General features: G+C 38.2%; 1 protein-coding gene across 15 annotated transcripts in view; it reads right to left on the bottom strand.

Moving 5' to 3' along the window:
* Positions 1–17,904, bottom strand: part of LOC149166013 (cysteine synthase-like) — a 284,623-nt gene that overhangs the window by 255,414 nt on the left and 11,305 nt on the right. The window lies entirely within an intron of this gene.

Genomic DNA, 17,904 nt, shown 5'->3' with positions numbered 1-17,904 from the left:
GAGATTTTGTGTTTCTTAAAAATCATCTCTTTAGGATCTGATTACATATTTGATGACCTTTTATGGAGATTTGCATATGGTTTGATTTTAATGTTTGAGAAATACTAGAGGAGGCTAGATTTTTGGCAATTTTAAGCCATGGGTCCGAGGTCAATCATTCCCAAAGCAAGCCCCTCGATATTGTGTGAATGGCAAAGTAATTACATATTTTGAGCCCCAGTATGGAGATTGGCTCAAGGTTGAAATTTCAATAGATTCCAAGGCCATGAAATTTTGGTCTAATTTTAGCTTTCTATTTTTCTCCAGTGCTTGCCTATCAACTTCTTAACCTTCCACCCCACACATAGTACGTAACTACTGGTCAATGCCATGCTATTAATGCCCACCTGCAGCTCGTTAGGAAAAAATTGATGGAATGAAGTGCAAATGGGAACACTATGGCACCAACCATATCGAAACACAAGTCGTCAAACACACACCCTACCATTGAGCATTTCCATATGTTCTATATGTGTTACAATCAAAAGAATAGACGAACTTCAGGCAGTGGATAATTAGGTCAATCACTCACAACTTTGAGTGATTGTTTTGCTTCATAATGTTGCTTCATTAGTGTATTGCAAATGGAAGCATTGTTGATATTATAGAAGCTCAATTCCACCTTTTAGATAGATTGACAAGTAGGAGTTTTTTATTAGGTCTACTCTCTCTCAATGGAGGGCAATGGAGAGATTTGGAGTAGCATGGGAGAGACCTTTTTGGATAGTTGAACATGTCAAAGTCAATGGCACCTATATTTATTTGCTATGCATCCCTTTTCAGAAACAATCCAACCAAAAGAGAAGAACCAAAATTTAAAGTGGGCACAAAACAAAAGGTGCCAACATCATCTAATTCCACATCAGGGTCAGAACAATTGAACTACCTACTAGGGATAGTCAGTTTGATAATCATCTACAACATATCTATTTAATTTGAAGAGAGTCTCTCTCTACTAGAGTTGGAATTGGAGTAGTATTTGTCAAAGTTGAATTCTTCATACAAAGGTAAAGCATCAAGTTCCAGTAATGAGTAATTGGCTTGTCTTCTAGCGGAGAGTGGAAGGGTGTTATTCCAGAAGTAAGAACATCTCGAACTTTTCATGTCGCCACTCTTAAGAGGTTAGATCCAAGAGCACTTGGAGGGAAAGTGATGTTCCTCAAAGAAGGAAAAAACAAAAATGAGATATCTCTAATAGATGGAGAGAATCGACCCATAAACAAGTCCTTTGAAGGATCATAAGTGATACCCATTCTAGCTAGGCTTCATGAAAGATTTCCAAATATTATATGATCAGTCAATTGGTCGAATCAATTGGTTTTCACCCTTGTCAAAGTATATAAGTGCTCCAATTGACGCATGTCAGGTCTAGACTAGTACGATTCTAAAGTGATGGGAGGGCTAAATCCCAGAATTGGCAATTCTACTTTTGATCTAGCACTTAGTTCTTGAAGATAAGATCTCTCCAATCTAATCCTAACCCACAAATGTGTTTTGACATTGAAAATCTAAGATTTAGGTTGTTGCTCTAAGCTCCTTCACACATGCATTGGTCAATCTAAAGCCACTTCATTTATGTCATATTATAGCTAACACTTGCAATCTAATATCTATCTCCTTTCATGATAAAGAGAATCCCTTTCCCCCAGCCGATAGAGGATAAGCTCCTGGCCTCTATGCTATCATAACCACAAATATCGGACGAGGTAATTTCAAAGGGAGCATGCAACTAGGAGTAGAAGGAGGCCTTTTTCATTCTCATAGGAGTAAAGGCCATCCAAAGTGCATCCATAGATGGGTGATTTTGTTCAGCTATATATCACTTGTTGAGTAGAGATCTTTCTTCTTCTGTATATAAGGAATTGGATATGCTGGAAAGGTAAGTCAAAGTCCCTTAAATAGATAAATATGAGTGGTGGTAGCTAGTCCTTCAATAATGGATAACCAAGAATTGGACAACAAGGAAATTCTAGGCCCTTTTAGATCGTATGTAACCTATTTAATATGCACCTCTTGCTGCTTCAGAGGAGATTTTCCCAATTTCTAATGGGTGAATGATCCTTGCTCTTGCCAAGCTCTCTACCCAACACCATTCACCTATTTCTTTTCCAGTCAATATCCAAATCAATATTTCACTACAAAGAAGTTATCGCAAACTAACTACCTACAGAAAATTTCACAAGCGGAAAGAGATAAGTCAGTGAGCTTTGATAAGAAGAAATAAAGAGACTAAATTGAATAATCAACAAGATAACACAGCCACCATTGAACTTAATATTTCTTTACTTAACAATTCGCTGAAGCTTAGTCCCTGTTACCCACCACAATTGGGTGACCCATTGGAGAATTTTTTTCTCCTCGTTTGACAGCTAGCCAACCAAGAACCCTATGATAGTCAACAAATAGCATTTGCCACAATTCTCCACCTATTGCTTAGGTAAGTGCTCTCATGCATTTGGCATTCTTCCTTATGGAAGATGGGTCATCTATCAACAGGTGTTCTAACCATTCTAACAATCATATGCTTTCAATTAATATTATGGGCATATTAATATGGATCACAAGGCAAACTAGATGATTTTCCAATCTCGATTGTATCCTTGTTCCCACACTTCACTTGGGAGGCTAGTCTTTGACTCTAGTCCAGTGGAACCTCCTCTAAGGCCTTAGGGATTAGGAATGGCATTACTGGGGGGGGCATTGATTCATATAGCTGGCTAAGGTAATCCATACTTACAGCTTTCATCTCTCCCAATATCCATTCCCATTCTTTGGGTTAATAGTCATTGGTTATAGGGATTGGCACCCTTTATCCACATCCTAAGTCAGGGCCCGAAAACTTGGCCTCAGAGGTTGATGTAGTTGAAAGAACGATAAAAGCATATAAAGCCATAACAAAAGAAAATGCACAATGCAAACGATGGCTAGGACATATTTAGCACGTGGGCAAAAGCCTAGCATGAGCTCTACCTCCCTCTTTAGCCATCATCTAGTTCGTCAAACATTCAATGCTTCATCTAAATAAAGGAACTCTTGAATGTCTCAACCCTGATGAGCAAGAAACTACTCCATCTTAAAAGGGGTATTAGAAAAGCATATGGAAGCTCATGCTCCCAAGCTATGCACCAAGTAAAAGGCGCACTAGATGGGTGGAAAAAGTAGGCCGAGGAAAGGAGAAACTCATGCCACCACAATTGCTCTCTCCTTACATCATTACAGTCTGCATGTTGGACCCCTATTGGCCAATCTCATGGTTGTGGCATCTTCCTTGAAGTCTTTCCCACTCCATGACCACCACATCACACACACCTATGGATTGATGGGTCAACCTAGGACATGTTACTCCCCTTGGGAGCTTGAAACACCTAATAGCTTTGTTGACCTAATCGTCCATAACATGAGTGAGATAACTTGTGTACAAGTTCTGATCTAGTCAGACATTTGAAGGTGAGCTTTGTGTGAATTATTTATGTGTCCCTAAAATTAGATATGGTCCCTTATGATGCTTTAATGGATTTATGTCCCTAATGAAGTTGATCTCACTTGATCTTGAGAGGTTTTGTTTAGGTGGTATCACACATGCAACAAAGATCCCTTGAGGGATAGCTTGACTCCTTTTCAACACCTTCCAGAAGGTTCTTTGCCTCATTCTAAGAATAGACATGGCTTTGTGGCCCCAACGTTGCCCCTCCAGAGATGATTGTTGGGCCTTGAGCAACTTCCACATGCTTCTACGCATCTTAATCAGCCTCCAAATGTTGAAATGTTGAGCTTGAAAGTTTGGGTGTTGGACTATTTGATGATGTGCCCAAATGGACCCAAGACGCCCCTAAGCTAGCCTTGACCCTATTCGATAGACAACGCCTTGTTCCAAAGCCCAAATGAGGATGGTTGTCACTGAGATAAATTGGGAGGGTTAGCACATGCCTCCTTAATGCCAATTCTAGCCCTAAGTGGTGTCACGTCACTCCTACATGCATGGAAAGGGTGACACAGGTCCTCTTTTGGATGACATCATAGTGGAGGCGCCTTATGGAGATGTACAAATGCACTTTGAGGTTTTCTTGGAGTGAGGAGCCCTCTTGGACCATCACCTCACTTATTTGATGCATTAATGCCTATTTTGGAGGATGACGTCATGGTGGAGACCATCTTTCTCCCACGTGTGTGGGTTATCTTGAGCAATTTGTTATGTTTTAAAGTTATTTCAAAGTTCACCTATGATCTTTGATCTAGTTGAATGCTCAAGTAAACTTGTTTTAGGGCTTTGCTTGTAAAATCATGAAAAAGTGACTTGGTTACCCTCATATAAATAGAGGGGAGTCACTTTTCATTTTCATCATCATCATTCATCATAGTTCTTCTTCTCTAGAAGTGCACACTAGCTCTTGTCTTCTCTTCTACTTGGCCATAATGTAGAATTATGGTGTGAATTTGTCCTTGAGAAGATTTTTCAATGAGGAGGTCGCTTGGGATAGATTGAAGAGATTCTTGTGGAAATTTTGTAAGTTTATTGTATATCTTTTAAATTTTGCATGCTATCTTATGTGAATTAGGGTTTCTATGCATGCCATGTTTGAAATTGGAATATTTATCTTGAAATCTTGATTCCTTATGCTATGCAAAGTTGTTTTCCTTGAATCCTTCAAGAGAAATTTGAATTATGCATCTCTTCAACTTAAAATCTCCCTTTTAAGGAAGTCGCTAGGGTTTGTAAGAAGAGGCTATTGCCCTCTCACCCTCTTCATCATGGTCGTCTTCATTAAATCTGCACTAACGGACTCCATTGCCCATTTAGATCAAGGCACTAGTCTAGGAGGTGTTAATCAATCTTTCCTTGTAGGATAACCCCCTTGGAATATCTTGAAATTCCCACTAAAATTTCTGAGTTTGTTTAAGTTTGTCACTAGGATATTTTGTCAAATAGTTTGCATGCATATGGATGTAGGTGCATTCTTTTTGTAATTTAATTTTAATAATTAAACATAGTGCCAAATAAATAACAAGAAAATACTTCAAAGAACAACACTTAACTTGTAATAAACTCATAAATTGTACATACCTCTAATAGACACTTGCAACAACAATATAACTACTATTTCCCCTCTAAAATAACTCAAACAAGTCCCAACAATAAATGGTTTCCTTTAGAATTGATAACAGTACAGGTTCAGCCCCAAGTCTGGTATACATAGACCAGAGAATTGCCTCCACACACAGCAGTCCAACTCAGCTCTAAAGAACTCTGCCCTTATAGAATAAACTCGACCCAAAGAGTAGGTATGACACTTGAAAATAATTTTGTGTCTCCCACTTGAGAAAAATAATGCACTGCAAATGGCCCACAGTGATGGGGAATCTTCACTCCCAAATACAGAGATCAAACTTGAGAATGATGCCAAACTTATTCCCTGCATAAAAAGATATTTGGCGTTCCCTGTGACAGCTCTTGGCGTACCCACCTGCCCACTTAATTAATGATTATGCCCATAATATAGTGGCACTCGACCAGCAAGGAAAAGAGAGGTTCGCAACCTCTGATAGTAAGTGTTGTGACTTGTATTTTGTTGTTTGTTTCATTTATTATTTCATTTGAAAAATCACTTGAAAAGCATTTTAAAAAATAAGGCAAGAAGGAGGGTTTCATTTATTATTTCATTTGAAAATCACTTGAAAAGCATTTTAAAAAATAAGGCAAGAAGGAAGGGCAATAAGATATATACCGGAATCTAATACATGAAAGAAATAAAGGAAAATGTTGGATTTACAAAGGGAACAAGTGTTGAAGTTGTTAACACTGGACTCGAAACATTATAAGCTGTGTTTTATAAAATCAGCAGATCTGCAATTATGTGTATGTGTATGTATACAGATCCGCCGATTGCGATAAATGATGGCGGACCCGAAACATATATATGTTATATTTAACAGCTCGGCGGGTCCATAAAACGATGAATATAGAGGGTGGTGCATTCAATGATCACCGATTGCGATTTGTGTTCATGGGCTGGACCCGAAAACATATATATTATGATTATAATTGCGGCGGGTCCGCCATATCACATAACATGTTATATTTATATGTGCTTTCGCCGATTGCGATATGGGTAAGCCGGACCTGAAAGCTTATGTATTACGTTTCATGACTGCGACGGGTCCGTCACATCAATGACATAATATATATATATATGGAAAACACCAAATGTCGATTGCGATGAGGGGTATGCCTTGATAGTCGTGCGAACAATGTTAAAAGTGGAAAAAGCATGTCTTACGTTATATTTTCGAAAGCGTAGATACAAAGGATTTATATATAAGTTCAATATTTCAAAAGGTGCATAAAGGGTCGCTTGCGATTATGATGGTCGGACCCAATACTTTATGTGACATGTTTTATACTACCGTAGGGTCCACCATATCGCAGAATTGTTAAGACTGGATCTGATACACCATTTAATAAGCATCGATTGCGATTTATAATGGAAAGTCAATGCAGCACTAGACAGGTGGATCCGATAGGTTTATCAAATCAGATTGATTCTTTTTCAGTTCTGCTTCATGAGTTTTGCGTCGATTTTGTTGTGTAAATGGAAAAATCGGCGTTAAAACTAAATTTTAAAAAAAGGCAGTGGGTCGAATTTCTTGGTGTTTTGGCCAATCAAAACGCCTAATTCATATTTAAGTCCAGATTTAGGTATGGCTAACACAGTTTATCCTGATGATGAACCGCACTGGAAGGTTCGAAACGCGTCGACATAAGTTTTTCTATGTGATTTTCGCCGAAGATTCTTCATAAAAATTGATATGGATCACAGAAGTCTCAGTTCAACAAAATGAATTAATCATCATCTAAGCATATACAAAAAAACCCAGTGGTCGATTAACAGAGCGGTCAGCGATTATTGTCTTCTTGTGAATTTAGTTGTTTTTTGTTATGTTATGTTCTTTGAGGTATCTTTTAACCTCTGTAAATTCTGTAATGGTTTTTAAATTCAAATAGTTAGAGAAACAGTTTAGCAGTTTAACAGTTTCAAAATTGTTTCATAAATGTATAAAAGGAAGAAAATTTACAGAGAAAGGGTTGGAATTTTGGAGAACCAGGCCACTGTATTTCTGATAACATCATTGATTAATGAAACAACCAGAAGTTTCCAAGAGTTGTTACATATAATTTGTAAGTCTCGCTATCATGTGTCATGCAATGTTTTCTTCTTTTTAAGTATAGTAATGAAGCTGCAAGGTAAAATCCCTTAAAGAGCGATCCTATACTTAAAGTCCTCGCTTCCTTTCTAAGTTATAGATAGTAGTTTATGTGAAAGACCAGCATATTATCTATGATTTATTTCTCGTAATCATAATTCCTCTAAGTTACAGATAATAGTCCCTGTGAATGATCAACATATTGTCTTTAACTTCCATTTCAAACTCTCCTCATTCATCATTTATATTTAGCAATAAATGGCATTCTGAAATGTTCTGGTCATACATGTATTACGAGTCTAAGGCCAAGTTTTCCAAGTCCTTCATTTGAGAATATAATAAACAATAAGTGACAGTAAGCAATCATTATTAATGTCTTAAGCACAATTTCCCTACAACCAGGAAATTGGTTTCTTAAGGAACAACATTAATTGGCACCGTTGCTGGGGAGAGAAGACAAGAAGATTTTTCCCTGGGTTTCAATACTTTCCTCTGGTTGTTCTGTGAGGACGAAATATTTGGCTGTTTGATTCAAAGCAATAATTTTGGCTTCAGGAAGGCCCCATACAAGATTGGACACTTCACAAAAGAAAGTTCAAGCTCTTTCAGATCCTGAAAGGCTATTTTCTAAGAGGGTTGAAAGGTTTAAGATTCCAATTACATCAATTCCTACATTGTTTGCATCAGGCATCAATTTACTTGAACATCCATCTGGTAAAGAATCATCTTTTTCATCATCTTCATTTCAGGAACCTAGCTGTCAAGAACAATCTTTTGAGTCAGTGTATTTTCATTTACCTATTGTAATTATTCAACCTCAACCAATAACCACATTACCTCCTTTGCACAATCCATTTACCTCTCAATCAAGTTCCACATCTATAGGTAATCAAAGTTCAGTAAACATGGCAGCCCCTGCATTCCTAGTCAATAGGTATGCACCTCTTCAACTACCACAACCTTACAATCAAATGCCAGAGGATTACCTCAAAATTCTTCCTCGTTTTTCAGGAGAAGATGAACAGACAGCAGAGAATCATGTAGTAGTATTTTGTAATTTTGCAGAAAGCCTAAATATTGAACATTTAGATGTTGTTCTAAGACTTTTTGTACAGTCCCTGGATGGAGAAGCAAGGAAATGGTTCAAAGGACTTCCCAATAATACTATTCCTTCTTGGGAAGAGATGGAACATGTGTTTATTCTGAGATGGGGAGAAAAAAGAGACCATAGATATTCATTAACAAAATTTAATGCCATAAAGAAGAAGTCTGATGAAACTGTGGCTGAATTTGTCAGAAGATTCAACAAATTGTACAATAGTCTCCCAACAGAGATTAAGCCTCCTGCTAGGGCGAAAATAACTTTTGCAGGGGCTTTTGAATCAAACTCTGGATTTACATTAAGGGAAAGGAGAGCTCCAACCCTTGATCAAATCCAAACAGATGCTTTAGAGATAGAAGCAAATCCGGTGGCTGCAGGAAAAGCACCAGAAACACAGCTTTCCCAAGACAAGGGAAAGGCAAAGATAGAGTCCTCTCAAAGTCAATCATTAGAGGATATGTGTAATATAATTAAAACTATGTCAGATAAGTTAAATAGGTTAGAGGTAGAAAACAAGAACTCTCAGAGACAAATGCAATTTAATAAGAACTTTAATCCCCAATTTAGAAGGCAACCTTTGCAAATTTTGCAAAAGGAAAGAAAAGATCAAAATCAAATTCAAGCACCATTGTACATAAAAGCAGATCCTGGTGAACAATAATTTGAAGATCAAATTTCCACATTATATGTAGTTGATGAAGATGAACTCAGCATTGAAGGAGAAGAGTATGTGTATGATGAAGCAGATGCTATTCATGATGGAAATGAAATTGATGAATATTGGAAACAATTTTCTGATTTTATGCAGGCTAAACTACACAAGAAATATGACCTGAGATCTAGGAAAAGATCCAGATATCAAGAAAATGAAGGTGAGCAGGAAGTTTCAACTTTCTCATCGAAGGCGACTCCACAAGAATCTCAGTCTACAAAACAAGTAGATAAAGGAAAACAACAGCAAAATACGAATAGCAAAACACAGAAACTTCAAGGTGAGTCTTCTCAAAATCAAGCTGAAAAAATTCATTTGGAGAAGCTTGTTTCAATTCCTCAAACAATTCTAGTCATAAAGAAAGGTGGAGAGGAGAATGAAAAGATTGCTAAACAGGGTCACTTGTTTAGTCTTACCAAGGAGTTGGAAAAGGTAAGAATACAAGTTCCCCTTACAAAATTGGAAAAAACACCTACTTATCAGAAGGAGATTGCTGAGTTTATTAATTTAAAAGAAAGTGAGAGTGATACTGTAAATCTGTAGGAAGATAAACCAGTAGTGGTTTTTGGCCCACATGTAGAGGAAGTAGATTCTTCAATACCTCCTTTTTATATTTCCCTATTGGTTCATGATTTCCTCCTACATAATTGCATGTTTGATTCGGGAGCTTCACATAATCTTATGCCTCTATCAGTGATGAAGTAATTAAATCTACAAGTGACCAAACCTTACAGAGATTTGTATTCTTTTGACTCAAAGAAGGGCAAGTGTCTGGGGGTTATTAAGGATCTAGCAGTGTCATTAGGCCAAATACCAACTAGGAGCTTGGACATGGATGTGATAGTAGCAGATATTCCTGCTAGATTTGGAATGCTTCTATCTAGGTCCTGGGGGGGCTAAATTGGGAGGTGTTTTGAAGTTAGATTTTACATATGCTATTATACCGGTTTTTGGTGGGGAGGAGAGGAGATTGTACAGAGAACCTAGGTTTGTAAAAACAATTACAAAAAACGGAGCAAGCAATTCACCTTTGTATAGTCGGGGGAAGGATGATTTTGCTTGTTTCACACTGCATGATAATGCAGAGCTAGCTGAAGATAATCAAAAGCAGCTTGCTTCAGCCAATGTAATTACAAAGCTGCAAACGAAAGAAGTGTGGAAATGTTTCTTTGACGGAGCTTACTCCAAGGAAGGAACAGGTGTTGGTTTTCTTCTAATTGCACCTGGAGGTAATTTGTTTCCTTTTTCTTTCAAATTAGAGTTCGAGGCAACTAACAACGTGGCAGAATATGAGTCCTTGATTATTGCTCTACAAACAGCCAAACAGATGGGAGTCAAGTCAATTTCTGTTTTTGGAGATTTGGCGCTGATTATTAAGCAGATAAAAGACCACTGCCAAACAAAGCATCCTAGACTCCGGGCATACAGAAATGAGGTATGGGATTTGATTGAAAATTTCTTTGAAGCTTTTAACATTCAATTCATTCCAAGGGATGAAAATAGATTGGAAAATTCATTGGTCGTGGCTGCTAGCACTTTCAAACCTCCTATTAATCCAAGATTAAGATATGAGGTAGAAATGAGATAGAGACCTTCTGTTCCTGATAATGTTAAGAATTGGCAAGTTTTTGAAGATGACCAGCAGATTAAGGAGTTTTTTACTATGGTTGAAGAATTTTAGGGTATAGAAATTGATCAGGACGAAGAAGAGACAACAGAAATTGCAGGAGCCAATGGTTTTAAAGATTCAATAGCAAATCAGAAGATCTTTCAATTAAAAGACAATTTTCTGCCAAAGGGGCTTGTTCCTCTTGAAAGGCTTTTTAATTCCAATGATGTGGCTGTGGACTCAGGGAAAATCTCATAGGATGAACATATTCAGGATCACAACATTGGAACTCAAGAGAATCCCAGGTTAGTCAAATTATATGCTGGAGTTCCACCTAATTTTCAAGAAAGATATATTAAACTTTTCAAGAATTATGTTGATGTCTTTGCATGGTCCTATGAAGATCTTAAAACTTATGATGTAAATATTATTCAGCATAAAATTCCTTTGAAGGAGGGGGTTAAACCCTACAAACAGAAGCTTAGGCAGATAAATCCTCTGCTTCTACCATCAATTGAAAAGGAGGTCAAGAAGTTGCTTGATGCTAAAATCATAGTCCCACTCAGATATTCTGATTGGGTGGCTAATCTGGTACCTGTGAGAAAGAAAAATGGAGAAATAAGGTTGTGTGTTGACTTCAGAAATCTAAATAGAGCTTCTTTGAAAGATAATTATCCTTTGCCTAAAATGGATCATGTGCTGCAAAAGGTAACAAGATCTTTTAGAATGTCAATGCTAGATGGATTTTCTGGTTATAACCAGGTGGCTATGGACAAGGAGGATCAGAAGAAAACAGCGTTCACAACTCCCTGGGGAACATTTATGTATGCCAGAATGCCTTTCGGATTGATGAATGCAGGAGCTACATTTCAAAGGGCTATGGACATCGCTTTTGTTGGAGATAAGTTTGTAGTAATATATTTGGATGATATTACTGTTTTTTCTAAGTCTGATGAAGAACATTTAGATCATTTGAAAAGAACTTTTGATAAATGTAGAAGATTTGGACTTTCTTTAAATCCCAAGAAATCCATTTTTGCTCTAGAAGAAGGAAAACTATTGGGTCACATTGTTTCCATAGAAGGAGTGAAGATAGATCCAGCTAGAGTACAAGCTGTGCAGAAAATACCATTTCCCAGGAGTAAAAAAGATATTCAAAAGTTTCTGGGAAAGATAAACTTCCTGAGAAGATTTGTATCCAATTATGCAGAAATCCTGAAAGAAATCACTAATATGCTGAAGAAGGAGAATGAAGTGCGCTGGACCAAGGAAGCTAAAGAATCATTTTCCAAAATTAAAGAGGCATTGCAAGCAGCTCCTGTCTTAATCAGCCCTGATTATCAAAAGCCTTTCCAAGTTTTTTCATTTGCCTCGTCAAGTTCAATAGCTGCGGTCTTACTGCAGAAGAATGATGAAGAGAGAGAGCAGCCAATTTCATTCTTCAGTAAGATCCTTAGAGATTCTGAGCTGAAATATAATATTCTCGAGAAGTAGGTATATGCCTTGGTAAAAGCCCTGAAAGCTTTTAGAACTTATGTGCTACAATCCCAAATCGTTGCGTATGTGCCAAATGTTGCAGTGAAAGATATATTATTACAGGGAGATGTAGAAGGCAGGAGAGGAAAGTGGATTGCTAAGATCCAAGAGTATGATTTGGATATAAAACCCACAAAGTTGATAAAAGGACAAGGACTGGCGAAAATGTTAACAGAATCAAACTTTCAAGCATTGGGAATTAACTTGTTGGCACCTGTAGATGAAAAAGCAGATGAAGGAAATGAAGGAGAGCAAGACCCAGGAATGAAGATCAGGTATAAATTTTTATGTTCAGAATGGTATAAACATATAATTCATTATTTGTGCTTTCTTTCTTGTCCTCAATCCTTAGACAGAACAAAGTATAGGGCACTAAAGATCAAGGCACAGCCATATGTGATTGTAGAAGGTAGATCGTACTGGAAGGATCCTGCTAGAATTCTATTGCTATGTTTAACAGAAGATGAATTTACAGAAACAATCAAAGATTATCATGAGGGATTTTGTGGAGGACATTACAATTGGAAAGTAACTGCACATAAGATCCTTCAAGCTGGATTTTATTGGCCTACCTTATTTGGTGATACCTATAAGTTTGTTAGAAGTTGTCAAAAGTGTCAGCTTTTTGCTGGGAAGAAGAGATTAGCTCCTTTACCTTTAATTCCAGTCTTCATAGAGGAGCCATTTAGACAATGGGGATTGGACTTTGTTGGAGAAATCAATCCACCCTCAGGTAGACAACACAGGTGGGTTCTCACAGCAACAAATTACTTCACCAAATGGGTAGAGGCAATTCCTACTAAGAGAGCAAACGATCAGATAGTGATGAAATTCCTGGAAGAAAATATTTTCAGTAGATTTGGATGCCCCATTAAAATTATAACAGATAACGCTCAAGTCTTCAACTCAAGTTCATTGCTTTTTGTCAAAAGTATAATGTTATTTTGTCTCATTCGACAGCTTACCAACCTCAAGGAAACGGACTAGCTGAATCCACTAACAAGACTTTGATGAAGATCCTAAAGAAAACCATTGCAGAAAATCAAAGAGATTGGGATGCTAAGTTAAAATTTGCTTTGTGGGCTGCTAGAGTAACTACAAGGAGATCCACAAGGAAATCACCTTTTGAATTAGTATACAAAACTCAGGCTCTATTTCCAAGTCAACTTGTGAAACCAGTGATTGCGATGATTTAGGAGGTGAAAGAAGAGCCAAATGCTTTGGTAAGAAGAATGAACAAAGCGATGGAGCTTACCGAAAACAAGGACAAGGTAAGAAACAATTTGATTATGTATCAGTCCAAGATGAAAAATATTTTTGATAGAAAACCCAGGGAAATTGATTTCAAAGTTGCAAACTTAGTATTGAGATGGGATACCAGAAGAGAGGATAAGGTTAAGCATGGGAAGTTTGATCCTCTCTGGTATGGCCCTTTTAGAATTTCTGAAGTAAGATCCAATAATACCTTCATCCTTGAAAATCTTGATGGTGAGATTTTACAACTGCCTGTCAATGGGCAATATTTAAAACACTACTTCCAGTTCTAAAGATCAAGCATCATTTCATTGTGAATACCGGAGTGAAGTCATTGTACAAATGCCATAGTATTTCAGTTTATGCAGAGCAATATATGACTCCATGCCCAAGGTGAAGGCACTAATCTGCGGTTCTTAGTGCTTCTGTGGCAAAAGCACTATCCCCAGGTGGAGCCAGATGTTGTGACTTGTATTTTGTTGTTTGTTTCATTTATTATTTCATTTGAAAAATCACTTGAAAAGCATTTTAAAAAATAAGGCAAGGAGGGTTTCATTTATTATTTCATTTGAAAAATCACTTGAAAATCATTTTAAAAAATAAGGCAAGAAGGAGGAGCAATAAGATATATACCGGAATCCAATACATGAAAGAAATAAAGGAAAATGTTGGATTTACAAAGGGAACATGTGTTGAAGTTGTTAACACAGGACTCGAAACATTATAAGCTGTGTTTTATAAAATCGGCGGATCCACAATTATGTGTATGTATATGTATACAAATCCGTCGATTGCAATAAATGATGGCAGACCCGAAACATATATACGTTATATTTAACAGCTCAGCGGGTCCGTAAAACAATCAATATAGAGGTTGGTGCATTCAATGATCACTGATTGCGATTTGTGTCCATGCATTGGACCCGAAAGCATATATATTATGATTATAATTGCGACGGGTCCGCCATATCACATAACATGTTATATTTATATGTGCTTTCGTCGATTGCGAGATGGGTAAGCCAAACCTGAAAGCTTATGTATTACGTTTCATGACTACGGCGAGTCCGTCACATCAATGACATAATATGTATATATATGGAAAACATCGGCTGCTAATTGCGATGACGGGTATGCCTCAATAGTTGTGCGAACAGTGTTAAAAGTGGAAAAAGCATGTCTTACATTATATTTTCGAAAGCGTAGATACAAAGGATTTATATATAAGTTCAATATTTTTAAAGGTGCATAAAGGGTCGCTTGCGATTACGATGGTCGGACCCGATACTTTATGTGACATGTTTTATACTACCGTCAGGTCCACCATATTGCAGAATTGTTAACACTGGATCTGATACACCGTTTAATAAGCGCCGATTGCGACTTATAATGGAAAGTCAATGCAGCACTAGACAGGTGGATCCAATAGGTTTATCAAATCAAATTGATTCTTTTTCAATTCCGCTTCATGAGTTTTGTGTTGATTTTGCTGTGTAAATGGAAAAATCGGCGTTAAAACTAAATTTCAAAAAAAGAAAAGGGCCAGTGGGTTGAATTTCTTAGTGTTTTGGTCAATCAAAACGCCTAATTCATATTTAAGTCCAGATTTAGGTATGGCTAACACAGTTTATCATGACCAAAATGGATTAATCATCATCTAAGCATATACAAAAGAACCCAACAGCCGATTAACAGAGCAGTCAGTGATTATTGTCTTCTTGTGAATTTAGTTGTTTTTTGTTATGTTATGTTCTTTGAGGTATCTTTTAACCTCTATAAATTCTATAATGGTTTTTAAATTCGGATAGTTAGGGAAACAATTTAGCAGTTTAACAGTTTCATAAATGTATAAAAAGAAGAAAATTTACAAAGAAAGGGTTGGAATTTTGGAGAACCAGGCCACTGTATTTCTGATAACATCATTGATTAATGAAACAACTAGAAGTTTTGTAGATGTTCTATGCTAAGAGCAATTTCACTTTTCTCACAGCAATCATACAAGTAGATAAGCAAAATGCAGATAGAACATATAAGCAGATCTTACAGAAGACAAATCAGAAACAAGAAAAATGTATGTGTTTGTTTCGGCGGTCAACAGGATGCTTCAACCAGCAAAGTCTCCTTTGGTCAGCCAGCCCAGCATGTGTCACAACAACCCTCCAACCAGTAGATGAGTCAACCCAAGTCAGTTCTACAAAAGTCAACGCTGTCCTGAAAAGTCAACGCAGGGGCAGCAAGCTAAAAGTCAACGCAGCAGCAAAACGGTCAACCCTTTGACCTCGATTTTTTTGCCAGGTAGTATGGCCTTCAAAAATCGAACCTCCCACAAGTTTTCAGCTTGTTTGGACCAAGCGTTGACCAAAGTCAACGCTGGTCAAACTTTTGCGAAACCCTAGTAGTAGAAACCCTAGCAGCAGAAAAATCCTCTTCGTCCTTCCCACGTGTGGCTGAAATTCGTCCTCCAGGTAGCTCGTACTTTTTAGGATGAGAGAGGAAGATGTGAGTTGTTTTTTGTGATCTAATTCTCTCCAACTTTTCCTGTATATATATATCCATCAATGAGGGTGTGTGACACATCTGTTGGGCATGTGAGCCTACATTACAAAACTGGCTGACCTTTGCACATATAATTTATTAAGAATAATAAATTCAAAATATAAGTTCTGCTCATCGGATTAAGACTATTTTTATATGGATTTTACACCTCTCAGAAAGAGGAATCCAACAAAAATATTAGCCTCTTAATCTGAGCATCAGAACATGGAGTTTGGACCTAGTTGTCCAAATTTAACACTCCCTCTCAACTAGGGAGAACTCCATCTATTAGTGCAATTAACATCGTGAGTCATCCCGCCGAAACTTGCTTTGCTAGCTTCTTTATTTCAGAACAGAAGTGGGTCAGTCACAAAGACATCATTCCCCGACTGACATAATCAGTCCAGAGGTCCCAGACCTCACAAATCTTGATCCCAGATCAAGTGGTTGGACCATGCCATCCTAGATAGAGAGTACGGCAATCTCTGATGCGTCCATCAGTCTTTGCTAATAGTCTCTAGCTTTTCCACACCTCATTGGCCAAATGAGAGGTACTTCCCATGAGCCCTGAACTCAATGGGTAGGATGCATACGGGGCACAGATTAAATGAGTGGCGAACCAGCTCAATAATCACAAGGGTGGGGCAGAAGCATTATGAGTGCTTATAGCTCCGAGAAGCTATCCCCAAAGCCCCCCAGAGCTCCCAGAGCTCATTGTCCAACAGGACCCACATCATAGGGTCTTTCCACGACACCAAGATTCTCACGGAAGGTTAGGAACTTGACCTTCCCCAGGGGCTTAGTGAGAATATCCGCGACCTGCTCATCAGTTCCTATATGATCGAGCCTTACGGCGCCTCGCTGTACCATATCCCGGATAAAGTGGTACCCGATATCAATATGCTTGGATCGGTCGTGGAACACAGGATTCTCAGTCATACGAATCCCACTCTGATTATCACAGAGTATTACAGTGGTATCTAGCACATGTTGGAACAGCTCACTAAAGAGCTTCCTCAACCAAACTGCTTCACAACAGGCCATACTAGCAGCAATGTATTCGGCCTCCGCGGTGCTCAAAGCCACCGACTTCTGCTTCCTGCTCATCCATGAGATCGAAGCAGAACCAAGATTGAAACAGCATCCAGATGTGCTCTTACGATCCACCACACTGCCAGCCCAATCGGCATCAGTATATCCCCGGAGTATCACACTCCCGACAGTGTATCTCAGCCCATGGTTTATCGTGCCCCGAAAATATCTCAAAAGATTCTTGGCACCAACCCAGTGAAAATGATGAGGCTCAACCATCTGTTGACTCAAAGTATTCACTGCAAAACATATGTCCAGACGGGTGTTCACTAAGAACATCAAAGCTCCTATGAGTTGACGATACTCAGTAGGATTGGCCAAGATAGGCCCTGCAGCGCTGCCACTCAACTTCTTAAAGTTGAGTTCCATTGGTGTCGACACGGACTTACAGTCCACCATCCCAAATCTTTCCAGAAGCTTCACAATATACTTTCCTTGAGAAAGGAAAATCTCTCCAGGTCTCTGCCAGACCTCCAGGCCTAGGAAATAGTGCATCAGTCCTAGGTCTTTCATCTCGAACTCAGCAACAAGCTCCCTCTTACATTGATGAATGAGAGGGTCATCACCTGTCAGGAAGAGGTCGTCCACATACAGCACTAGAATGAGAGGCTTTCCTTCCTCAACCTTAAAGTAAAGGTTTGGATCAGCATTGCTTCGAGTGAAGCCCAGCTTCATCTAGTAAATATCCATCCTCTCATACCAAGCTCTGGGTGCTTGCTTTAACCCATAGAGGGCTTTCTTCAACCTGCAGACATAAGTGTCTCGATCTTGAACTTCAAATCCCAGAGGTTGTTCTACATACACCTCTTCCTTTATTGCACCATG

Source organism: Pinus tabuliformis, chromosome 5_1, assembly GCF_031772625.1.
Source record: "Pinus tabuliformis cultivar Carrire ecotype Pingquan chromosome 5_1, CPIR1, whole genome shotgun sequence".
Lineage (NCBI taxonomy): Eukaryota > Viridiplantae > Streptophyta > Pinopsida > Pinales > Pinaceae > Pinus > Pinus tabuliformis.
Note: the sequence above shows the minus strand (reverse complement) of the source record. Positions and strands in the feature narration are given on the sequence as shown.